Below are 25,793 nucleotides of genomic sequence, written 5' to 3'. Positions count from 1 at the left end.
CAATTGTGTGTGTGTGTTACAGTTGTTCCTGTGAGGAAGGTGCATGCTCTCACCACCACCTGGACGTTACCCCCTCAGGACAAGCTGGGCAGGTGAGCCTTTTGTACCTTCTAATATTCTGAACCTTTTGTACTTGTTTCAAAGACCATTTGAGCTAAGATTGCTGTTTTATGTCTCCATCGTTATGAATAGCATTGGATACCATCTTTGTTTGTCTTGGTGTCTCCATGTAGGGTGAAGCCCTTGCACTACATCTCTTGGTTGATTGGCCACGAAGGCACCGGCAGCATCCTATCCCTGCTCCGGGAGAAGTGCTAGGCCTTGGCTCTGTTTGGAGGGAACAGTGAGATGGGCTTTGACCAGAACACCACCTACTCCATTTTCTCCATATCTGAGCGTCACTGACGAAGGCTTCCAGAACTTCTATCAGGTCAGCTGGTGCAAACACACACACACACGCTCATATGAGAAGACTCACACACACACACACACACACACACACACACAATCACACACATGTTCATGTGAGAAGACTCACACACACACACATGCTCATGTGCGAAGAGTCTAACACACACACACAGACACAGTCTAGTTTTAACCATGCAGCTGTTTCCCTCTACAGGTGGTTCATCTAGTGTTCCAGTACATGAAGATGCTGCAGACTGTGGGTCCACAGCAGAGGATCTATGAAGAAATCCAGAAGATGAAGCCAATGAGTTCCACTACCAGGAGCAGGTACAGTTTCACTTCCCTTAGTCCCTCCGTCACAAAGCTGACTTTAGACTGTCGTTACCATGACGTCACTACCATGACATAACACTGTCATAAGTTGTGTGCTTGAGGTTTTTTAGTTTAGGATTCTGTCCTAATATGGTTCTGCCCTAATATGGTTCTGTATCTCTGAACCCCTGTCCTATCATCCTGCCACAGACCGACCCCATAGAGTATGTGGAGAACATCTGTGAGAACATGCAGCTCTTCCCCAAAGAGGACTTCCTGACTGGAGACCAGCTCCAGCCCTAAAAGGTTTGGTTGCACCACAGTATTGGCAGAACAATAGCAACTTCTAAAGCCTGTACTGCAACTGTAATGCACGCAACTGTATACTTCATGTGTGTGTGTCCTCTACAGGTGATCGCCTCGACCGTGGCCCTGCTCACCCCAGAGAGGGCCAACCTGCTTCTGCTGTCCCCAGAGCACGAGGGCCACTGTTCCCTCGAGGAGAACTACAGCACAGAGGGTAAGAGCAGGGCTGTGTTGGAGATTATATTCAGCCACCTTCAGAAGGACGTTGGATTGATTTTTTAAAAGTATCTTATTCTGTAATGACCATTTACCATGTCATCATGTAAATACATGGTAATGTATATACTGTAAAATAAAGTGCTGCCCTTTGTTTTTTTGTAAACTTATCCTTGAAACCCAGTTACAGGGATTGACTGAAATTAGGCCCACAGTCATTGTTATCAATATCTTGTTCCAGAATATGTTCAATCCATAGATCACTCCACATACTCAGTGGGGCTGTATATTCACAGCCCATTTCCTGACATGATGGTGTGTGTGACGTTAATGTGGTGTGTTCGGCCTGTCTGTCTGTCTGTGACGGAGCCCTATGGGCCCTGATCAAAAGCTGTGCATTGTATAGGAAATAGGGTGCTTTGGGATGTAACCTGAGTGTCCTGTTCTGTCCTGGCAGACCTCCCTGAGGAGTGGGCACAGCGCTGGGCCAGAGACTTTGACCTCAACCCCGACCTCCACTTGCCCGCTGAGAACAAGTTCATTGGTCAGTACAGATGATGGACATTGTTGTGTACCAATCACATCCACTCTACAACATTCACTTTTTGGTCTATTGATATTGTTATACATGCTTTGCCATATTCATATTCCTATCCCGTTTCTTGTTTCCATAGCAACGGATTTCACCCTGAAACCGTCGGACTGTCCTGACACAGAAGTCCCGGTGCGGATAGTGAACAACGAGAGAGGCTGTCTCTGGTTCAAGAAGGACAATACGTTCAAGATACCTAAAGGTGTGGTGGTATGTGTTTTTTGTTAATTTACCTGGTAATGACTCTTGTTAGCTTGGGCTTCTTAGGTAGTATATAACCGCTACTTAGGTAGTATGTAACCGCTACTTAGGTAGTATGTAACCGCTACTTAGGTAGTATATAACCACTACTTAGGTAGTATATAACCACTACTTAGGTAGTATATAACCACTACTTAGGTAGTATATAACCGCTTCTTAGGTAGTATATAACCGCTACTTAGGTAGTGTATAACCGCTACTTAGGTAGTATATAACCGCTACTTAGGTAGTATATAACCGCTACTTAGGTAGTATATAACCGCTTCTTAGGTAGTATATAACCGCTTCTTAGGTAGTATATAACCGCTTCTTAGGTAGTATATAACCGCTACTTAGGTAGTATATAACCACTACTTAGATAGTATATAACCACTACTTAGGTAGTATATAACCGCTTCTTAGGTAGTATATAACCGCTTCTTAGGTAGTATATAACCGCTTCTTAGGTAGTATATAACCGCTACTTAGGTAGTATATAACCGCTACTTATGTAGTGTATAACCGCTACTTAGGTAGTGTATAACCGCTACTTAGGTAGTGTATAACCGCTACTTAGGTAGTATATAACCGCTACTTAGGTAGTATATAACCGCTACTTAGGTAGTATATAACCGCTACTTAGGTAGTATATAACCGCTACTTATGTAGTGTATAACCGCTACTTATGTAGTGTATAACCGCTACTTAGGTAGTGTATAACTGCTACTTAGGTAGTGTATAACCGCTACTTAGGTAGTATATAACCGCTACTTAGGTAGTATATAACCGCTACTTAGGTAGTGTATAACCGCTACTTAGGTAGTATATAACCGCTACTTAGGTAGTATATAACCGCTTCTTAGGTAGTATATAACCGCTACTTAGGTAGTATATAACCGCTACTTAGGTAGTATATAACCACTACTTAGGTAGTATATAACCACTACTTAGGTAGTATATAACCCCTACTTAGGTAGTATATAACCGCTTCTTAGGTAGTATATAACCGCTACTTAGGTAGTGTATAACCGCTACTTAGGTAGTATATAACCGCTACTTAGGTAGTATATAACCGCTTCTTAGGTAGTATATAACCGCTACTTAGGTAGTATATAACCGCTACTTATGTAGTGTATAACCGCTACTTAGGTAGTGTATAACCGCTACTTAGGTAGTGTATAACCGCTACTTAGGTAGTATATAACCGCTACTTAGGTAGTATATAACCGCTACTTAGGTAGTATATAACCGCTACTTAGGTAGTATATAACCGCTACTTATGTAGTGTATAACCGCTACTTAGGTAGTGTATAACCGCTACTTAGGTAGTGTATAACCGCTACTTAGGTAGTGTATAACCGCTACTTAGGTAGTGTATAACCGCTACTTAGGTAGTGTATATAACCTAAGGGAATTGCAGTGACACCTGGGATTTACTCTTTTTAAATATGTGTAAGACAAATGTTAGTAGCTACTAGGCTGACACATTTCAAATTATATCCTGTTTAATTTATTTAATACTTTCCCAAATGTTTCTTCTTCTAGCTTATGTCCGTTTTAACCTCATCTCCCCGATGATTCAGAAATCTCCAGAGAAGTTAGTATTTTATTTGAATACAAAACCCTTACTTATTGGTTGTGGATGTTGACATATTTTCTTTCAGTCACTCTAAATGTGTATGTATTGTGGTCCTGTAGCCTGGTGCTGTTTGACATCTTTGTGAACATCCTGGCCCACAACGTGGCCCAGCTGGAGTACAAACTGATCGCCGGGGAACATGGCCTGGTCATCAGGGTCAAGGGCTTCAACCACAAGCTGCCTGTGAGTCTCACACATGCACAATACATACAGAGCCACTCAGTATGAACACACACATAGATGTTAGTGATGGGGGGAAGAAATCTATAAAGTTACATATTGCGATATTATTTTGGATGATATTATATCGATACTTTGACTCCAAGTATCGATTTGTTTAAAAAAATGCTAGGTAGCGTAAGCTAGCGCTAGTCAGCTGCACCTGCACCCAAAATGGCTGGTATTTTTTCATCCTATCTTCTTTTTATATATTGAGCCAATATGTTTTCAGCACTTTATTTCCATGACTGATCAAAAATAATTTTCTCATGCTCTCTCTAGTCTCTCTGCAGCAGACATGTAGTGAGCAATATGTTTGGAACATCGAATCGCAATAAAATCACAGTATCGAATCACAATATTTACATTTACATTTACGTAATTTAGCAGACGCTCTTATCCAGAGCGACTTACAAATTGGACTTACAATACATGTTGTATCTGCACTTAAGTATCATGATGATATCGTATCGTAACGTCCCTGGCAATTCCCAACCCTAATAGACGCACAGAATGTACATACACACACACCTACAGCTCTCCTGCACTCATACTCATTCTGCCTATTCATACAACCCCAATCTATAAACCCATTCTGTACTCAACAAATGTACCCTAGCTTCAGCCAGCCCTAAAGCTGGCCTCCTGCCAACTCAACCTCCCTGCCTCTGTCCCTGTGCTAGTTACTGTTCAACCTGATGGTGGACCGCCTGGCAGACTTCACGGCTGAGCCCGGCGTGTTCACCATGTTCGCAGAGCAGCTGAAGAAGACCTACTTCAACATCCTCATCAAGCCAGAGAGGCTGGGGAAGTGAGTCTGATTTCTGACACTGTGACTGCTAAACCCTCTATAGGCTACAGCAGGGGTAGCCAGCCCTGTTCCTGGAGTGCTGCAGGTACCGCAGGATTTTGTTCCAACTAGGCACCACACCCGACCAACTGAGCTAATTGATCAGTTCAGTGATTGCCTAAATTCAACACACCTGACTGCTCAACCCTCTGTAGCCCTCAAACTCAACTCTGGACCTCGACGCCAGTTCCACTCCATTTTTTAATTGTTCCCCTCTAATCAGGGACCGACTCTATAAGGTGTCGAAAGCATTCCACAGGGATGCTGGCCCATGTTGACTCCAATGCTTCCCTCAGTTGTGTCAAGTTGGCTGGATGTCCTTTGTGTGGTGGACCATTCTTGATACACACAGGAAACTGTTGAGTGTGAAAAACCCAGCAGCGTTTCAGTTCTTGCCACACTCAAACCGGTGCACCTGGCACCTACTACCATACCCCGTTCAAAGGCACTTAAATATTTTGTCTTGCCCATTCACCCTCTGAATGGCACACATACACAATACATGTCTCAATTGTCTCAAGGCTTAAAAATCCTTATTTAACCGGTCTCCTCCCCTTCATCTACACTGATTTGAAGTGGATTAACCTGGTGACATCAAAAAGGGATCATAGCTTTCACCTGGATTCACCTGGTCAGTCTATGTCATGGAAAGAGCAGGTGTTCCTAATGTTATAATGGTCAACGTTCACAATCTAATTTTTAAAAAAAATAGAAATTGACTTGTACTTATATAGTCTATTACTTATAATTCATGGAGAAAATTTTACATTTTAATTTTCCTCCCTTAGCTTGTGGCAAGCTGTGACATACTATGCTGCCAACTGTAACATCAATCAGACCTTTCACCCAAAAGTATACAAAAAAAAGTATTCTCTCTCTCTCCTATCTATCTCTCTCTCTCTTTCAGAATGTGAGTCAGAGTTGTAAAGTGTTGTTAAACAGTAACAATGATAAATGATTTGAATGGATCTTCCCCCTCGCTCCTACCTCTCTCCCAATCTCCTTCTCTCTTCTTCTCTCTTCCACACAATCTCTCTCTCTCAGGGACGTGCATCTGTTGATCCTGGAGCACTGTCGCTGGTCGGTCATCCAGAAGTACCAAGCCTCACCGTGGATGACTTCATGACCTTTGTCAGCGGCCTCAAAGCCCAGCTGTACACCGAGGGGCTGGTGCAGGGCAACTTCACTAGCACAGTGAGCCGCTTTTATAAAAACAGACACGCACACACACCGTCTCAGATGTGCACGCGCACACACACACACATCCAACGACCTGAGGCATGTTTTTTTCTCTCTCAAAATCTTTTTTTCGCTTGTCTAGAGGACAGACTAAAATAGCTGTTTAACGCTAAGTCTGGCATTCTTGTATCGCAATCTTTCAAGGATGTTGATTATTGTCCTAATCAAATTGGTGATGTGAATTAATAAATTACTGTCCTGCTGCTAACCCTTAGCCTGGCTGACACAGAGACCATGTGACACAGCGAGAGGAGCTGTGCCCCACTGGTCTGGAAAAGATGATGTTATAATGACATATTCTGCTCTTTTCAATAATGGACACATTGATTGATTGATTGATTATCTTGAACTTTTTTATTTTCTTCTTGAGACCTCTCGTTTTGATTTAAAACTCCAACAGTTATCAGCCAGACTAGCTAAACCTATGATATGCTAATTATGCTAATAGGCATTTTGTAACTGTTCTTTGTCCAACAGGAGTTAATTGAGTTTCTACAGTATTTTATTAAGTAAGTATCCTCGCTCTCGTTCTGCTTGCCCAATTTTCTGTCTTCTCTCTTTCTTAACACTCTCTCAAAGAACTTCTATTTTTAATCTTCTGTTTTCGGCACCATTAAAAACAGTGTTTTGATTACAACGCACGAAAAGCACTCTCCAAATGAAGTTATTACTTCAACAAACACAGTACTTGCAAGGATTGAAGGTTAATTCAACAAACGCAGTACTTGCAAGGATTGAGACTTGTGGTTGCTATTATCTAATTTGGTGAATGCACTGATTATAAGTCATTCTGTATAGGAGTGTCAGCCAAATGACTTAACTGTGATGAAGTGTGAATGACGGAGTCAGGCGCAGGAGGTAAAACACTGAAATCAAGAGTTTATTCAGTGTACAATAATGTAGCGCATATAGCGACAGAACAAAACTAGCACAAGGGAAAATCAACCTTGGCTGCATACAATTAAAGAGTAGCTCAACCAAGCTACTCACTCTCACAACGAACAATCACTCACAAAGGACAAGGGGGCAGAGGGAACACTTATACACAGACTAATGAGGGAATGAGTACCAGGTGTGTGTGATTGACAAGACAAGACAAATGGAGTGATGATAAATGGAGCGGTAGTGGCTAGTATGCCGGTGACGACGAAGCCGAAACCTGCCCGAGCAAGGAGGAGGGGCAGCCTCGGCTGAATTCGTGACATTAACGTTATCGATATTGTTCCGGTTATCAATATTTTATTGGTTATCGATATTGTACTGCATTGTTGGAGCTAGCGCGTTAGCATGTCACTGCACCTTTTATACCTGCTGTAAACTCTGTACGTGACAAATACAATTTGATTTGATGTAAAAGCAATCATCTTCTACACTCTACAGCAAGCTGCAGTTCAAGCATCTCTCCGTGGAGGTCCCTGTGCTCTTCAGAGCGGTTCCTCAGAAGCCTCACCTCTGCAAAGTAAAGTCCCTCAACAAAGGAGACGCCAACTCGGAAGTTACTGTCTACTACCAGGTACCCAACATTCACACAACATTCATTCAACGTTAGTTAGGTGTATTATGGTAAGTATTTTTATGTCGAAAAATATCCTGCCTCTTCCTGTTCTTCTCCAGTCAGGCTTGAAGAACATGAGAGAACACACACTGATGGAGTTGTTGGTGGTGAGCGTTGTAGCGAACAAGGCTTGACTGGAAAACCTGAGTCGGTGAGTGGTGTTATGGGTAATGAAGTATATTTGCTGCTATGTCCACAGATGCACATGGAGGAACCTTGCTTTGACTTCCTCAGGACAAAGGAGACTCTTGGGTTAGTTGTTTTTTTATCTCTCCATAACTCTGAAAATGTGAAAAATATATATTTTATACCACTATAACAGCTATATACCACTAAAATACCACTATAGCACTTACTAATTCATAACTACTACTTGTTCAAATAAAATAATTCCTCTTACAGACACCCCATCCCACGTAGAATAGAAGCTAATTTTCACTACCTAACCGAGCCTTGTTGGCTGATTTTTTTACCTCTGACCTTGTACCCATCAGCTATCAGGTGTACCCCACCTGCAGAAACACTTCCGTGATCCTGGGCTTCTCCATCACCATGGAAACGGAGGCCACTAAGTTCAAGTGAGTCACCAGTTCACTTTTGCCATTAGCACTGTACATCTCATACACTAGACTTGTGTCATATTCAAATGACTCAAATGTTATTGCTATAAAGTAACACGTGTGATATAGTTGAATATTCAGCATGCATATGGAAACCCAGCTGGTAGTGTCAAGGTCAGTGACAGATGATGACGTGTTTGTTAGGGGCAGTTCAGAGGAGAAGGATGGTAGCATCATATTCAGGTCAGATAGTAGCATAGTTGATAGTAGAGTTGTATTAGATGGTAGCAGTACAATATGCTGCTAATTTAAGCCTTAGAATATTATCACAAGTGCAAGATTTATATAAATAAGAGCACCTGTTCATCAAAACAACTCTTGTTGCTGTTGTTTTGGGAGATGCCATCACCTTTTCCTTTTAAAATATAAATGAGAGGTAGTCTGACGCTCCCCGTGTCCTGCTCTCTCTCTCTCTCCCAGCACGGACTACGTGGAGACCAAGATTGAGGAGTTCCTGGTGAGCTTCGGAGAGAAGATGACCAACCTCATGGACGAGGCCTTCAAGACCCAGGTGACCGCTCTCATCAAGCTCAAAGAGTGTGAGGACACACACCTGGGCGAGGAGGTGGACCGCAACTGGTTCGAGGTGGTCAGCCAGCAGTACATCTTCGACCGCCTCAACAGAGAGGTAACCCGGTCACAGCCGCACAGTTTACTCGAACTCTCCGTCATAATGTCGACATCAGGGGTGTCCTTCCCTCCTGAAGGTGTACTACTGTACACCGGTGTGTGTGTGTGTTTGTGTGTGCGTACGCTGTGTGTGTTAACCGTACCGTATGGAGCACTCTGGGTCTGCATCAGTCCAGGGGTCTGCAGGCTCAGGGTTTTCAGAGTGGAGGGCTGGGGGGGGGGGCACAGCGGGCATGAGGGATACTGGGGGCACAGCCCCTCCATCATTTACATGCCATGGCTGCTTCAGCTCACTGGCACCGGCACTAGGTGAAGGAGGGGGGGGCTGAAGCATCTGGGGGAGAGAAAGGGTAAGGAGGTTAATTCATGCATTGACTTATCCTGTTCCTCTGTTCTGCAAATTGAGGCTCTGAAGATCATCACCAAAGCAGAGCTGCTGTCCTGGTTCATGGAGCACAGGGACGCCACCAGCAAGAAACTCAGCGTGCATGTAAGTCTGCCAGCTCTGCAGTCCTCTGTGTGTGTGTGTGCAAGGGAGCACATTAAGTGGTATCCCCCTATCAGCTCCTCCTCCAGAGCTAACTGTAACTCCTCCTCCAGAGCTTACTGTAACTCCTCCTCCAGAGCTTACTGTAACTCCTCCTCCAGAGCTAACTGTAACTCCTCCTCCAGAGCTTACTGTAACTCCTCCTCCAGAGCTAACTGTAACTCCTCCTCCAGAGCTTACTGTAACTCCTCCTCCAGAGCTTACTGTAACTCCTCCTCCAGAGCTTACTGTAACTCCTCTCCCTCTGTCAGGTGGTTAGCTTTGGAGAGGAGGAGAGCAACCAGGCAGGTCAGAGCAGCTGCAGCCCCAACCCCAGCCCCTCAGAGGGGGAAGAGGACCAAGGCCAGGCCCCTAAAACCTCTACCTACTCCTACGGAGAAGTCTCCAAGCTGACCTTCGTGCCCGCCTCGCCCATGCTGGCCGACGCTACGCTCATTGACGACATCCGCTTGTTCACCTCCTCCCTCACCCTCTACCACTACCACAAAAGTAGATCGGTTCCACACATTGGTTCTGCATTGCAGTAGGCGACTGAAGGAGCAGTGGGAGCCATTTTGGTTCCGGATGACTAGCCAGGGCAGGCCACAATGCAGTGCAGTGGTGTCTTCTGAAGAGAAACTCGTATCTCTGCTCCTCTCTTTTCTCCCTCTTCCTCCCCCATCTCTCTCTTCATCCACATTAATCAAATATCAACTGCAGTAGCAGGCACTAGTATTAATAATGGCATTCACCACTAGTCAGCTACACCAAAGCACTGTTAAAGAAAGGAAATTGGTTGAGAGGTCATCAGTTTGTCCTTTTGTTCTCCACAGTCCCTGATTGATTTAATAGGAGGAACCATCTTTGCTGTGATTGGTAGTAGTAAAGACTCAGGGTTTGGCTGGCAGGAGGGTGGACAGAGAGGGTGGAAAAGAGGACGGAGATTCTATCATAATATCTTCTTTCGTTTTATTTGGACTTCTTCATGTCACAGACACATCTCCTCATCGCTAACGTGGAAGAAGGATTGCGTGTATTTTAACAATGGACATCAGGGTTAACATTTTACATGTTCATACTGTAAGATTTTGTCGATAGAAAAATGTAGTATGTTTGTCATAATGGTAAGGCATGGTCAGTATGTGACGTAGTTTCTGATTTGTTTCCGAGGTATTGTTTTAACTTTTATTCTGTTGTAAAGAGGCTAAAGGGAAAACCTCACTTAATGTAGGCTTAACATTTCAGCCCCACCTCTGCCTTTTTAAAATCACTGGACGACTGGCATGTTTCAATCTATAGCCTGTTATTATCATTATCTTTCAATGGAAATATTTATTAAAAGTGAATGTAGGATATTTCATTCGTTTTTTGGTCTTCTCTTCCATCTGATATAATGCAGTGTTGATTACCAATTATTTTAAATACCCATTTACAGGTGGGTGCTAAAACATTGTTGGTAGATGGGGTTAGTTATCCAGGTCAAGAGCTTTGGATCTTGTGAAAAGCACTAGAATTGTAATGCATTATTATTTTCAGTTTATATGGACTGTTGTACCTTGGGGAAAATGCTTTAAGTAATCACAGCCATTTCGATTATTGCTTAACACATAATGGCAGATTGTATGCTACGGCATACTTTCCGTGTACTGTACCTGAATTAGGTCTACCTGTAAAGCACTAGGATTAATACCAATGTACCACACCCTAGTTCGTGACCTACTTTTCATGTCATTGTTACGACAGCTCAAACGTCATTCTCCTATGAGAATTAGCTATGCCCAAATAAGGTAAACAATCATTTGATTGGTCAGATTTTGACCACTGAACCAATAAATTAAAGTTGTCGCCTACCTAGACACAATAAAGCACCTTGTTTTAAGGAAGAGGGGCAATAATGTGACTGCACCTATGCGGCTGGAATGGGTAAGTCCAATTCATTGCTATAGATCAGTGCTTGACTTGGACTGAAATAGGTGCCTTTACTCATTTTGGGTGCGGGTAGTGTTTATATTTAGGTGCAGGAGTTCCACAAACTTTTGAGACAGAATCATTAGATCATTTGTTTTGGTACTGTCCATTTGTAGCTTGTTTTTGGACACAGGTTAAAGGATTGCAATATTTCCCTGGAGCTAACCCTGCAGATGGCATTACTGGGTGATCTGAAAACTCAGTCAATCGATCAATAATATAATAATACTTTTAGCAAAAATGTTTATTTTCAATTTACAATCTGTAGAAACAATGAGAATAGAAGGGTTCAGAACTTTTGTAAAACATCACAGAACAGTTGAAAAATATATGGCAAATAGAAATCCAATATGGATGGTGTTAAGAGATAGATGGGAGGTGTTGCATGGAGTTGAAGGATGGGACTAATAACAACTAACAACAACTAATAACAACAAGATAACTAATAATGTAAGCATACTGTGTCCATAATAAAAAATTAAAAAATATGCCATTTAGCAGACGCTTTTATCCAAAGCGACTTACAGTCATGTGCGCATACATTTTTACGTATGGGTGGTCCCGGGGATCGAACCCACTACCCTGGCGTTACAAGCGCCATGCTCTACCAATTGAGCTACAATACGTATATAGGTTATAGGTTGAGAGATTTTGTGAAAGAGCACAGTTAGAAAGATATGGCATATAGAAGCAAACCGGATGGACATCATGAAAATGATCGGAGAGGTTGAGGGTAGAGGAAGTTCCAGAGTAAAAACAAACAAAATAGAATTATTGTAAAATTGTCATAAAATGTATATAGTATGTATAAGCTGGAAGTAGAGGCCTAAGCATTGTTGTTCACTAGTTTACTCCAATTAGGGAAGGGGTGGTGAGGTTGGAAAGTAATAAAGGGAAATATATTTTTTAAAAGGATATGTGTATGTATGTGCATACAGTGGGGAGAACAAGTATTTGATACACTGCCGATTTTGCAGGTTTTCCTACTTACAAAGCATGTAGAGGTCTGTAATTTTTATCATAGGTACACTTCAACTGTGAGAGACGGAATCTAAAACAAAAATCCAGAAAATCACATTGTATGATTTTTAAGTAATTAATTTGCATTTTATTGCATTACATAAGTATTTGATCACCTACCAACCAGTAAGAATTCCGGCTCTCACAGACCTGTTAGTTTTTCTTTAAGAAGCCCTCCTGTTCTCCACTCATTACCTGTATTAACTGCACCTGTTTGAACTCGTTACCTGTATAAAAGACACCTGTCTACACACTCAATCAAACAGACTCCAACCTCTCCACAATGGCCAAGACCAGAGAGCTGTGTAAGGACATCAGAGATAAAATTGTAGACCTGCACAAGGCTGGGATGGGCTACAGGACAATAGGCAAGCAGCTTGGTGAGAAGGCAACAACTGTTGGCGCAATTATTAGAAAATGGAAGAAGTTCAAGATGATGGTCAATCACCCTAGATCTGGGGCTCCATGCAAGATCTCACCTCGTGGGGCATCAATGATCATGAGGAAGGTGAGGGATCAGCCCAGAACTACACGGCAGGACCTGGTCAATGACCTGAAGAGAGCTGGGACCACAGTCTCAAAGAAAACCATTAGTAACACACTACGCCGTCATGGATTAAAATCCTGCAGCGCACGCAAGGTCCCCCTGCTCAAGCCAGCGCATGTCCAGGCCTGTCTGAAGTTTGCCAATGACCATCTGGAGGATCCAGAGGAGGAATGGGAGAAGGTCATGTGGTCTGATGAGACAAATATAGAGCTTTTTGGTCTAAACTCCACTCGCCGTGTTTGGAGGAAGAAGAAGGATGAGTAGAACCCCAAGAACACCATCCCAACCGTGAAGCATGGAGGTGGAAACATTATTCTTTGGGGATGCTTTTCTGCAAAGGGGACAGGACGACTGCACCGTATTGAGGGGAGGATGGATGGGGCCATGTATCGCAAGATCTTGGCCAACAACCTCCTTCCCTCAGTAAGAGCATTGAAGATGGGTCGTGGCTGGGTCTTCCAGCATGACAGCGACCCGAAACACACAGCCAGGGCAACTAAGGAGTGGCTCCGTAAGAAGCATCTCAAGGTCCTGGAGTGGCCTAGCCAGTCTCCAGACCTGAACCCAATAGAAAATCTTTGGAGGGAGCTGAAAGTCCGTATTGCCCAGCGACAGCCCCGAAACCTGAAGGATCTGGAGAAGGTATGGAGGAGTGGGCCAAAATCCCTGCTGCAGTGTGTGCAAACCTGGTCAAGAACTACAGGAAACGTATGATCTCTTTAATTGCAAACATTTACATTACATTTATATTTACGTCATTTAGCAGACGCTCTTATCCAGAGCGACTTACAGTTAGTGAGTGCATACATTATTTTTATTTTTTCATACTAGCCCCCCGTGGGAAACGAACCCACAACCCTGCCGTTGCAAACGCCATGCGCTACCAACTGAGCTACATCCCTGCCGGCCATTCCCTCCCCTACCCTGGATGACGCTGGGCCAATTGTGCGCCGCTCCATGGGTCAAACAAAGGTTTCTGTACCAAATATTAAGTTCTGCTTTTCTGATGTATCAAATACTTATGTCATGCAATAAAATGCAAATTAATTACTTAAAAATCATACAATGTGATTTTCTGGATTAAAAAATAAATAATTACAGACCTCTACATGCTTTGTAAGTAGGAAAACCTGCAAAATCGGCAGTGTATCAAATACTTGTTCTCCCCACTGTATATATATATTTGCGAGGGGAAAAAAAACATGGGGTTTGGAAGTGATGCAGACAATTACATTGATGGAAGTTACAATCTATCTGCAATATTAAAGCTGATCTACCCCCTAAAAAATAAAAAAAATAAAAAATGTTGAGCTAAAATTAAGAGGAACAGGAGCTCAAGCAGTAGAACATTTGAGGTGCCGGTACTCGGCTCTGGTGAGCGCCTGCCCATGTCGAGCACTGCTATAGATTAATTCTATACTTTCTTAAATATACAATTGTGAGTGGGTACATGAAGGTTAAAATAAGTGCTATTGTAAAATGAGAGTAAAGGTTATACATTTATTTTATGTTAGAATAAACCATAGATAGATATAGAACCGCAATAAACATTCTACCAACACATAAAAAAATAAAATAAAATAAACATTCTAGCATCTATTCTACACACTATGATGGGCTACTTTAATTAGTTATTGTGGGTATGCTCAAATGTACTTGCCTCCTACGTCCATTCCGGTCTCACAAGCTTACGTTCTGTTTCGCTACATGGATTCAAAACTTAATGATGGATTGAAGTGAAAAGAAACTACACATAAAATATATATATATATATTTGGCACGTGCCGAATACAACAGGTGTAGACCTTACAGTGAAATGCTTACTTACAAGCCCTTAACCAACGATGCAGTTTTAAGAAAATAGAGTTAAGAAAAATATTTACTAAATAAACTAGTGTTAAAAAAAGAAGAAACAAAGAACATAATAAAATAACAATAATGAGGCTGTATACAGGAGGTACCGGTACCGAGTCAATGTGAGGGGGTACAGGTTAGTCCAGGTAATTTGTACTGTACATGTAGGTAGGGGTAAAGTGACTGCATAGATAATAAACAGTGAGTAGCAGCAGTGTAAAATCAAAGGGGGGGGGGGGATAAATGCAAATAGTCCGGGTGGCCATTTGATTAATTGTTCAGCAGTCTTATGGCTTGGGGTTAGAAGCTGTTCAGAAGCCTTTTGGACCTAGACTTGGCCCTCCAGTACCGCTTGCCGTGCGGTAGCAGAGAGAACAGTCTATGACTTGGGTGACTGGAGTCTTTGACCATTTTTTGGACCTTCCTCTGACATAGGCTTGTATAGAGGTCCTGGATGGCAGAACGCTTGACTCCAGTGATGTACTGGGCCGCACGCACTACCCTCTGTAGCGCCTTACGGTCGGATCCCGAGCAGTTGCCATACCAGGCGGTGATGCAACCGGTCAGGATGCTCTCGATGGTGCAGCTGTATAACTTTTTGAGGATCTGGGGACCCATGCCTAATCTTTTCAGTCTCCTGAGGGGGAAAAGGCATTGTCATGCCCTCTTCACAACTTTCTTGGTGTGTTTGGACCATGATAGTCTATTGGTGATGTGGACACCAAGGAACTTGAAACTCTTGACCCACTCCACTACAGCCCCGTCGATGTGAATGGGGGCGTGTTCGGCCCTCCTTTTCCTGTAGTCCACGATCATCTCCTTTGTCTTGCTCACAATGAGGGAGAGGTTGTTGTCCTGGCACCACACTGCCAGGTCTCTGACCTCCTCCCTATTGGCTGTCTCATTGTTGTCTGTGATCAGGCCTACCACCGTTGTGTCGTCAGCAAACTTAATGATGGTGTTGGAGTCGGGCTTGGACACACAGTCGTGGGTGGACAGGGAGTACAGGAGGGGACTAAGCACTCACCCTTGAGGGGCCACCGTGTTGAGGGTCAGCTTGGCAGATGCATTGTTGCCTACCCTCACCACCTGGGGGTGGCCCGTCAGGAAGTCCAGGATCTAGTTGCAGAGGGAGGTGTTCAGTCCCAAGGGACCTTAGCTTAGTGATGAGCTTTGAGGGCACTATGGTGTTGAACGCTGAGCTGTAGTCAATGAACAGCATCCTCACGTAGGTGATCCTTTTGTCCAAGTGGGAAAGGGCTGTGTGGCGTGCAACAGAGATTGCGTCATCTGTTGGGGCGGTATGCGAATTGGAGTGGGTCCTGGATGTCTGGGATGATGGTATTGATGTGAGCCATGGCCAGCCATTCAAAGCATTGCATAGCTACAGATTTGAGTGCTATGGGGCGTTAGTCATTTAGTCAGGTTACCTTGGCGTTCTTGGGCACAGGGACTAAGGTGGTCTGCTTGAAACATGTAGGTATTACAGCTTTGGTCATGTGAGGTTGAAAATGTCAGTGAAGACACTTGCCAGCTGGTCAGCGCATGCTGAGTATACGTCCTGGTAATCCGTCTGCGGCGTAGTCAATGTTAACCTGCTTAAAGGTCTTAATCCCATCGGCTACGAAGAGCGTGATTACACAGTCATCTGGAACAGCTGTTGCTCTCACACATGGTTCAGTGTTGCTTGCCTCGAAACGAGCATAGAAGGCATTTAGCTCATCTGGTAGGCATGTTTCACTGGGAAGCTCGTGGCTGGGTTTCCCTTTGTAATCCGTGATAGTTTGCAAGCCTTGCCACATCCGACAAGCATCAGTCAGTGTAGTAGGATTCGCTCTTAGTCCTGTGTTGACACTTTGCCTGTTTGATGGTTCATCGTAGGGCGTAGCAGGATTTCTTAATAAGCGTCCTGGTTAGTGTCCTGTTCCTGGAAAGCAGCAGCTCTAGCCTTTAGCTCAGTGCGGATGATGCCTGTAATCCATGGCATCTGGTTGGGATATGCAGTGGTGTAAAAATACTTTAAAGTACTACTTAAGTCGTTTTTTGGGGTATCTGTACTTTACTTTAATATTCATATTTTTGACAAATTTTACTTTTACTTCACTACATTCCTAAAGAAAATTATGTACTTTTTACTCCATACATTTTCCGTGACAACCAAAAGTACTTGTTACATTTTGAATGCTTAGCAGGACAGAAAATGGTCCAATTCACACACTTATCAAGAGAACATCCCTGGTCATCCCTACTGCCTCTGATCTGGCGGACTCACTTAACACAAATGCTTTGTTTTTTAATTATGTCTGAGTGTTGGAGTGTGACCCTGGCTATCCGTAAATAAATAAAAAAACACATTGTGCCATCTGGTTTGCTTAATATAAGGACTTTTTTTTTATTATTTGTACTTTTACTTTTGATACTTAAGTATATTTAAAACCAAATACTTTTAGACTTTTACTCAAGTAGTATTTTACTGAGTGACTTTCACTTTTACTTGAGTCATTTTCTATATGAGAATTTAGTACTTTTTTTGCCACTGGGGATATGCACGTACGGTCACTGTGGGGATGATGTCGTCAATGCACTTATTAATGAAGCCGGTGATTGATGTGGTGAACTCCTCAATGCCATCAGATGAATCCCGGAACTTATTCCAGTCTGTGCTAGCAAAACAGTCCTGTAGTTTAGCATCCGCTTCATCGGACCACTTCCGAATTGAGCGTGTGGTACTTCCTGTTTTGAGTTTTTGCTTGTAAGCAGGAATCAAGAGGATATGGAGTTAATGTCAGATTTGCCAAATGGAGGGTGATGAGAACTTTGTATGTGTCTCTGTGTGTGGAGTAAAGGTGATCTAGATTTGTTTTCCCTCTAGTTGCACCGGTGACATGCTGGTAGAAATGAGGTAAAACGGATTTCAGTTTTCCTGGGTTTTAGTAGTGGAATGTTAGCACATGTTTACAGTGCCAGAAAATAATTAGGTAATTTCTGCTTCTTATCTCCTTGACAAACAGTTAGACGTTTGGTGCTGGCTTAGAACTGTAATGAACACAAGCATGTGTAACTTATAAACTTTTAACTTGTATAATGTAAATGCTGTTTTCTCAGCACTAGTGTTGCAGAACTCCTGCAAAGGGAGTAAACGTTATTTATAATAAGGGTTACGTGGAGAAAATCAGACATCTCTGAAATGAAAATGGATGGCCCTTCAGCAAAATATACACAGAACAAAAATATAAACACATGTAACGTGTTGGTCCCATGTTTTGTCAGCTGAAATAAAATATCTCAGAAATGTTCCATTTGCACAAAAAGCTTGTTGTGCGCAAATTTGTTTACATCCCTGTTAGTGAGCATTTCTCCTTTGCCAAGATAATCCATCCACCTGACAGATGTGGCACATCAAGAAGCTGATTAAACAGCATGATCATTACACAAGTGCACCTTGTGCTGGGGACAATAAAAGGCCACTCTAAAATGTGCAGTTTTATCACACAACACAATGCCACAGATGTCTCAAGTGTTGAGGGAGTGTGCAATTGGCATGGTGACTGCAGGAATGTTCCCCAGAGCTGTTGCCAGATAATTTAATTGTCATTTCTCTACCATAAGCCGCCTCCAACGTCATTTTAGAGAATGTGGCAGTACGTCCAACCGGCCTCACAACCGCAGACCACGTGTATGGCGTCGTGTGGGCGAGCGGTTTGCTGACGTCAACGTTGTGGGGTGATGGTATGAGCAAGCATAAGCTTCGGACAACAAACGCAATTGCATTTTATCGATGGCAATTTGAATGCACAGAGCTACCGTGACAATATCCTTAGGGCCATTGTCATGCCATTCATTCCACCGCCATCACCTCGTTTCAGCATGATAATGCACGACAGCCCCATGTTGCAAGGATCTGTACACAATTCCTAGAAGCTGAAAATGTCCCAGTTCTTCCATGGCTTGCATACTTACCAGACAAGTCACCCATTGAGCATTTTTGGAATGCTCTGGATTGTCTTGGTATACAGCGTGTTCAAGTTCCTGCTAATAAAAACTACTTTGAAACTACTTAGCATGTTAGCTAACCCTTCACCTAACCTTAACCCTTTTAGCAAACCTTAACCCTAAATTCGTAACATATTTTACGTTTTGTAAATTCGTAACATATTGTACGAAATGGGTGATGGACGCGCACAAATTAATACTTACCATACAAAACGTAACATATCATACTAAATGGAGTGTCTCGGATTTACATACAGAATAATACGAAATGCCGTGAGACCAGGTTGGTCGTAGACAGATTGGAGCAACTGCCAATAGTGGACCACTCCACTTCCCATATAATGGGGTCGTTGTCCGCTCCCATCTTAACTTCTTTTGTCTTCGTCACGGATTCGATTAAGATCCTCTACTTGATGGAGATCTCAAATCAAATCAAATCAAATCAAATTGTATTGGCCACATGCGCCAAATACAACAGGTGCAGACATTACAGTGAAATGCTTACTTACAGCCCTTAACCAACAGTGCATTTATTTTTAATAAAAAAGTAAACTAAAACAACAAAAAAGTGTTGAGAAAAAAAGAGCAGAAGTAAAATAAAATAACAGTAGGGAGGCTATATACAGGGGGGTACTGGTGCAGAGTCAATGTGCGGGGGCACCGGCTAGTTGAGGTAGTTGAAGTAATATGTACATGTGGGTAGCGTTAAAGTGACTATGCATAAATAATTAACATAGTAGCAGCAGCGTAAAAAGATGGGGTGGGGGGGCAGTGCAAATAGTCCGGGTAGCCATGATTAGCTGTTCAGGAGTCTTATGGCTTGGGGGTAGAAGCTGTTGAGAAGTCTTTTGGACCTAGACTTGGCACTCTGGTACCGCTTGCCGTGCGGTAGCAGAGAGAACAGTCTATGACTAGGGTGGCTGGAGTCTTTGACAATTTTGAGGGCCTTCCTCTGACACCGCCTGGTATAGAGGTCCTGGATGGCAGGAAGCTTGGCCCCAGTTATGTACTGGGCCGTACGCACTACCCTCTGTAGTGCCTTACGGTCGGAGGCCAAGCAGTTGCCATACCAGGCGGTGACGCAACCAGTCAGGATGCTCTCGATGGTGCAGCTGTATAATTTTTCTGTAGGATCTGAGGACCCATGCCGAATCTTTTCAGTCTCCTGAGGGGGAATAGGCTTTGTCGTGCCTTCTTCACGACTGTCTTGGTGTGTTTGGACCATGATAGTTCGTTGGTGATGTGGACACCAAGGAACTTGAAGCTCTCAACCTGTTCCACTACAGCCCCGTTGATGAGAATGGGGGCGTGCTCAGTCCTCTTTTTTTTCCTGTAGTCCACAATCATCTCCTTTGTCTTGGTCACGTTGAGGGAGAGGTTGTTATCCTGGCACCACACGGCCAGGTCTCTGACCTCCTCCCTATAGGCTGTCTCATCGTTGTCTGTGATCAGGCCTACCACTGTTGTGTCGTCGGCAAACTTAATGATGGTGTTGGAGTCGTGCCTGGCCATGCAGTCATGGGTGAACAGGGAGTACAGGAGGGGACTGAGCACGCACCCCTGAGGGGCCCCCGTGTTGAGGATCAGTGTGGCAGATGTGTTGTTACCTACCCTTACCACCTGGGGGCGGCCCGTCAGGAAGTCCAGGATCCAGTTGCAGAGGGAGGTGTTTAGTCCCAGGATCCTTAGCTTAGTGATGAGCTTTGAGGGCACTATGGTGTTGAATGCTGAGCTGTAGTCAATGAATAGCATTCTCACGTAGGTGTTCCTCTTGTCCAGGTGGGAAAGGGCAGTGTGGAGTGCAATAGAGATTGCATCATCTGTGGATCTGTTGGGGCGGTATGCAAATTGGAGTGGGTCTAGGGTTTCTGGGATAATGGTGTTGATGTGAGCCATGACCAGCCTTTCAAAGCACTTCATGGCTACAGACATCAGTGCTACGGGTCGGTAGTCATTTAGGCAGGTTATCTTAGTGTCCTTGGGCACGGGGACTATGGTGGTCTGCTTGAAACATGTTGGTATTACAGACTCAGTTAGGGACATGTTGAAAATGTCAGTGAAGACACTTGCCAGTTGGTCAGCACATGCTCGGAGTACACGTCCTGGTAATCCGTCTGGCCCTGCGGCCTTGTGAATGTTGACCTGCTTAAAAGTCTTACTCACATCGGCTATGGAGAGCGTGATCACATAGTCATCCGGAGCAGCTGGTGCTCTCGTGCATGCTTCAGTGTTGCTTGCCTCGAAGCGAGCATATAAGTGGTTTAGCTCGTCTGGTAGGCTTGTGTCACTGGGAAGCTCGCGGCTGTGCTTCCCTTTGTAGTCTGTAATAGTTTTCAAGCCCTGCCACATCCGACGAGCGTCAGAGCCGGTGTAGTACGATTCAATCTTAGTCCTGTATTGACTCTTTGCCTGTTTGATGGTTCGTCGGAGGGCATAGCGGGATTTCTTATAAGCGTCCGGGTTATAGTCCCGCTCCTTGAAAGCGGCAGCTCTACCCTTTAGCTCAGTGCGGATGTTTCCTGTAATCCATGGCTTCTGGTTGGGGTATGTACCAGGTCACTGTGGGGACGACATCATCGATGCACTTATTGATGAAGCCAGTGACTGATGTGGTGTACTCCTCAATGCTATCTGAAGAATCCCGGAACATGTTCCAGTCTGTGCTAGCAAAACAGTCCTGTAGCTTAGCATCTGCGTCATCTGACCACTTTTTTATTAACCAAGTCACTGGTGCTTCCTGCTTTAGTTTTTGCTTATAAGCAGGAATCAGGAGGATAGAGTTATGGTAAGATTTGCCAAATGGAGGGCGAGGGAGAGCTTTGTATGCGTCTCTGTGTGTGGAGTAAAGGTGGTCTAGAGTTTTTTTTCCTCTGGTTGCACATTTAACATGCTGGTAGAAATGAGGTAGAACGGATTTAAGTTTCCCTGCATTAAAGTCTCCGGCCACTAGGAGCGCTGCCTCTGGATGAGCGTTTTCCTGTTGACTTATGGCCTTATCAAATCAAATCAAATCAAATCATTTCTTGCAATCTTAATGCCAGCATTGGTTTGTGGTGGTAAATAGACAGCTATGAAAAATATAGATGAACTCTCTTGGTAAATAGTGTGGTCTACAGCTTATCATAAGATACTCTACCTCAGGCGAGCAAAACCTCGAGACTTCCTTAGTATTTGATTTTGTGCACCAGCTGTTGTTTACAAATATACACAGACCGCCACCCCTTGTCTTACCGGAGTCAGCCGTTCTATCCTGCCGATGTAGCGTATAGCCCGCTAGCTGTATGTTATCCATGTCGTCGTTCAGCCACGACTTGGTGAAACATAAGATATTACAGTTTTTAATGTCCCGTTGGTAGGATAACCGTAATCTTAGGTCATCCAATTTATTTTCCAATGATTGAAGATTGGCTAATAGGATTGATGGGAGCGGCAGTTTACTCGCTCGTCGTCGGATCCTTACAAGGCACCCCGACCTACAGTGGGGAGAACAAGTATTTGATACACTGCCGATTTTGCAGGTTTTCCTACTTACAAAGCATGTAGAGGTCTGTAATTTTTATCATAGGTACACTTCAACTGTGAGAGGCGGAATCTAAAAAAATCCAGAAAATCACATTGTATGATTTTTAAGTAAATAATTTGCATTTTATTGCATGACATAAGTATTTGATACATCAGAAAAGCAGAACTTAATATTTGGTACAGAAACCTTTGTTTGCAATTACAGACATCGTACATTTCCTGTAGGTCTTGACCAGGTTTGCACACACTGCAGCAGGGATTTTGGCCCACTCCTCCATACAGACCTTCTCCAGATCCTTCAGGTTTCGGGGCTGTTGCTGGGCAATACAGACTTTCAGCTCCCTCCAAAGATTTTCTATTGGGTTCACGTCTGGAGACTGGCTAGGCCACTCCAGGACCTTGAGATGCTTCTTACGGAGCCACTCCTTAGTTGCCCTGGCTGTGTGTTTCGGGTCGTTGTCATGCTGGAAGACCCAGACACGACCCATCTTCAATGCTCTTACTGAGGGAAGGAGGTTGTTGGCCAAGATCACGCGATACATGGCCCCATCCATCCTCCCCTCAATACGGTGCAGTCGTCCTGTCCCCTTTGCAGAAAAGCATCCCCAAAGAATAATGTTTCCACCGCCATGCTTCACGGTTGGGATGGTGTTCTTGGGGTTGTACTCATCCTTCTTCTTCCTCCAAACACGGCGAGTGGAATTTAGACCAAAAAGCTCTATATTTGTCTCATCAGACCACATGACCTTCTCCCATTCCTCCTCTGGATCATCCAAATGGTCATTGGCAAACTTCAGACGGGCCTGGACATGCGCTGGCTTGAGCAGGGGGACCTTGCGTGCGCTGCAGGATTTTAATCCATGACGGCGTAGTGTGTTACTAATGGTTTTCTTTGAGACTGTGGTCCCAGCTCTCAGGTCATTGACCAGGTCCTGCCGTGTAGTTCTGGGCTGATCCCTCACCTTCCTCATGATCATTGATGCCCCACGAGGTGAGATCTTGCATGGAGCCCCAGACCGAGGTTGATTGACCGTCATCTTGAACTTCTTCCATTTTCTAATAATTGCGCCAACAGTTGTTGCCTTCTCACCAAGCTGCTTGCCTATTGTCCTGTAGCCCATCCCAGCCTTGTGCAGGTCTACAATTTTATCTCTGATGTCCTTACACAGCTCTCTGGTCTTGGCCATTGTGGAGAGGTTGGAGTCTATTTGATTGAGTGTGTGGACAGGTATCTTTTATACAGGTAACGAGTTCAAACAGGTGCAGTTAATACAGGTAATGAGTGGAGAACAGGAGGGCTTCTTAAAGAAAAACTAACAGGTCTGTGAGAGCCGGAATTCTTACTGGTTGGTAGGTGATCAAATACTTATGTCATGCAATAAAATGCAAATTAATTACTTAAAAATCATACAATATAATTTTCTGGATTTTTGTTTTAGATTCCGTCTCTCACAGTTGAAGTGTACCTATGATAAAAATTACAGACCTCTACATGCTTTGTAAGTAGGAAAACCTGCAAAATCGGCAGTGTATCAAATACTTGTTCTCCCCACTGTACGTCCACGATATCTCCGTCTCTTCTTCATGCGAATGATGGGGATTTGGGCCTTGTCGGGTGTCTGTAGGATATCCTTCGCGGCCGCCTCGTTGAAGAAAAATGATTCGTCCAATACGAGGTGAGTAATCGCTGTCCTGATATCCAGAAGCTATTTTTGGTTATAAGAGACGATGGCAGAAACATTATGTACAAAATAAATTACAAATAACGCGGAAAAACACACAATAGTACAATTGGTTAGAGGGCTGTAAAACGGCAGCCATCTTCTCTGGCGCCATTCACCAGATCTCTCCCTATTTCTATGTTAGGTTGGGTTAACATAATCGAAAGTGTTGAGAATGACACAAGTATTGGTCTTCACAAAGTTTGCTGCTTCAGTGTTTTTAGATATTTTTCTCAGATGTTACTATGGTATAGTGAAGTATAATTACAAGCATTCCATAAGTGTCAAAGGCTTTTATTGACAATTACATGAAGTTTATGCAAAGAGTCAATATTTGCAGTGTTGACCCTTCTTTTTCAAGACCTCTGCAATCCACCGTAGCATGCTGTCAATTAACTTCTGGGCCACATCCTGACTGATGGCAACCCATTCTTGCATAATAAATGCTTGGAGTTTGTCAGAATTTGTGGGTTTTTGTTTGTCCACCCGCCTCTTGAGCATTGACCACAAGTTCTCAATGGGATTAAGGTATAGGGAGTTTCCTGGCCATGGACCCAAAATTCTGATGTTTTGTTCCCCGAGCCACTTAGTTATCACTTTTGCCTTATGGCAAGGTGATCCATCATGCTGGAAAAGGCATTGTTCATCACCAAACTGTTCTTGGATGGTTGGGAGAAGTTGCTCTCGGAGGATGTGTTGGTACCATTCTTTATTCATGGCTGTGTTCTTAGGCAAAATTGTGAGTGAGCCCACTCCCTTGGCTGAGAAGCAACCCCACACATGAATGGTCTCAGGATGCTTTACTGTTGGCATGACACAGGACTGATGGTAGCGCTCACCTTGTCTTCTCCGCACAAGCTTTTTTCCGGATGCCCCAAACAATCGGAAAGGGGATTCATCAGAGAAAATGACTTTACCCCAGTCCTCAGCAGTCCAATCCCTGTACCTTTTGCAGAATATCTGTCTGTCCCTGATGTTTTTCCTGGAGAGAAGTGGCTTCCTCGCTGCCCTTCTTGACACCAGGCCATCCTCCAAAAGTCTTCGCCTCACTGTGCGTCCAGATGCACTCACACCTGCCTGCTGCCATTCCTGAGCAAGCTCTGCACTGGTGGTGCCCCGATCCCGCAGCTGAATCAACTTTAGGAGACGGTCCTGGCGCTTGCTGGACTTTCTTGGGCGCCCTGAAGCCTTCTTCACAACAATTGAACCTCTCTCCCTGAAGTTCTTGATGATTCGATAAATGGTTGATTTAGGTGCAATCTTACTAGCAGCAATATCCTTGCCTGTGAAGCCCTTTTTGTGCAAAGCAATGATGATGGCACGTGTTTCCTTGCAGGTAACCATGGTTAACAGAGGAAGAACAATGATTTCAAACACCACCCTCCTTTTAAAGCTTCCAGTCTGTTATTCTAACTCAATCAGCATGACAGAGTGATCTCCAGCCTTGTCCTCATCAACACTCTCACCTGTGTTAACAAGAGAATCACTGACATGATGTCAGCTGGTCCTTTTGTGGCAGGGCTGAAATGCAGTGTAAATGTTTTTTTTGGGGATTAAGTTTATTTTCACGGCAAAGAGGGACTTTGCAATTCATCTGATCACTCTTCATGACATTCTGGAGTATATGCAAATTGCCATCATAAAAACTGAGGCAGCAGACTTTGTGTCATTCTCAAAACTTTTGACCATGACTGTATTACCAAGGTTGATTTATTCCAGGCCCTGCCAGTTTCAATTCTATCCAACTTTTTTAATAAACTAAATGGCCTGCTCTCCAACTTTATTTGGAATGGAAAGACCTCGAGTCAAATTG

General features: G+C 43.7%; 1 protein-coding gene and 1 pseudogene across 2 annotated transcripts in view; both read left to right on the top strand.

Moving 5' to 3' along the window:
• LOC311137573 (nardilysin-like) overlaps window positions 1–9,903 on the top strand; it is a 33,790-nt pseudogene extending 23,887 nt beyond the window's left edge. Inside the window, exons 11-29 of the transcript in view lie at window positions 23–92; window positions 234–430; window positions 626–738; window positions 934–1,036; window positions 1,135–1,243; window positions 1,703–1,789; window positions 1,920–2,039; window positions 3,623–3,674; window positions 3,776–3,899; window positions 4,619–4,746; window positions 5,830–5,979; window positions 6,502–6,533; window positions 7,405–7,537; window positions 7,639–7,686; window positions 7,779–7,831; window positions 8,074–8,157; window positions 8,620–8,827; window positions 9,230–9,319; window positions 9,628–9,903. The product of the transcript in view is annotated as a nardilysin-like (transcript). The remainder of the gene's footprint in view (window positions 1–22; window positions 93–233; window positions 431–625; window positions 739–933; window positions 1,037–1,134; window positions 1,244–1,702; window positions 1,790–1,919; window positions 2,040–3,622; window positions 3,675–3,775; window positions 3,900–4,618; window positions 4,747–5,829; window positions 5,980–6,501; window positions 6,534–7,404; window positions 7,538–7,638; window positions 7,687–7,778; window positions 7,832–8,073; window positions 8,158–8,619; window positions 8,828–9,229; window positions 9,320–9,627) is intronic.
• Window positions 9,904–11,214: 1,311 nt separating this feature from the next.
• Window positions 11,215–25,793, top strand: part of LOC311137098 (sterile alpha motif domain-containing protein 9-like) — a 28,664-nt gene continuing 14,085 nt past the window's right edge. The window contains exon 1 of the mRNA XM_084171431.1: window positions 11,215–11,278. The gene's annotated coding sequence lies outside the window, so the exon portion shown is untranslated. The remainder of the gene's footprint in view (window positions 11,279–25,793) is intronic.

The sequence above is a fragment of the Coregonus lavaretus genome (genome assembly GCF_964263955.1).
Source record: "Coregonus lavaretus genome assembly, chromosome: 11".
NCBI classification, from domain to species: domain Eukaryota; kingdom Metazoa; phylum Chordata; class Actinopteri; order Salmoniformes; family Salmonidae; genus Coregonus; species Coregonus lavaretus.
The sequence above is the reverse complement of the archived record's forward strand: the minus strand, read 5'-3'. Positions and strand labels throughout refer to the sequence as shown.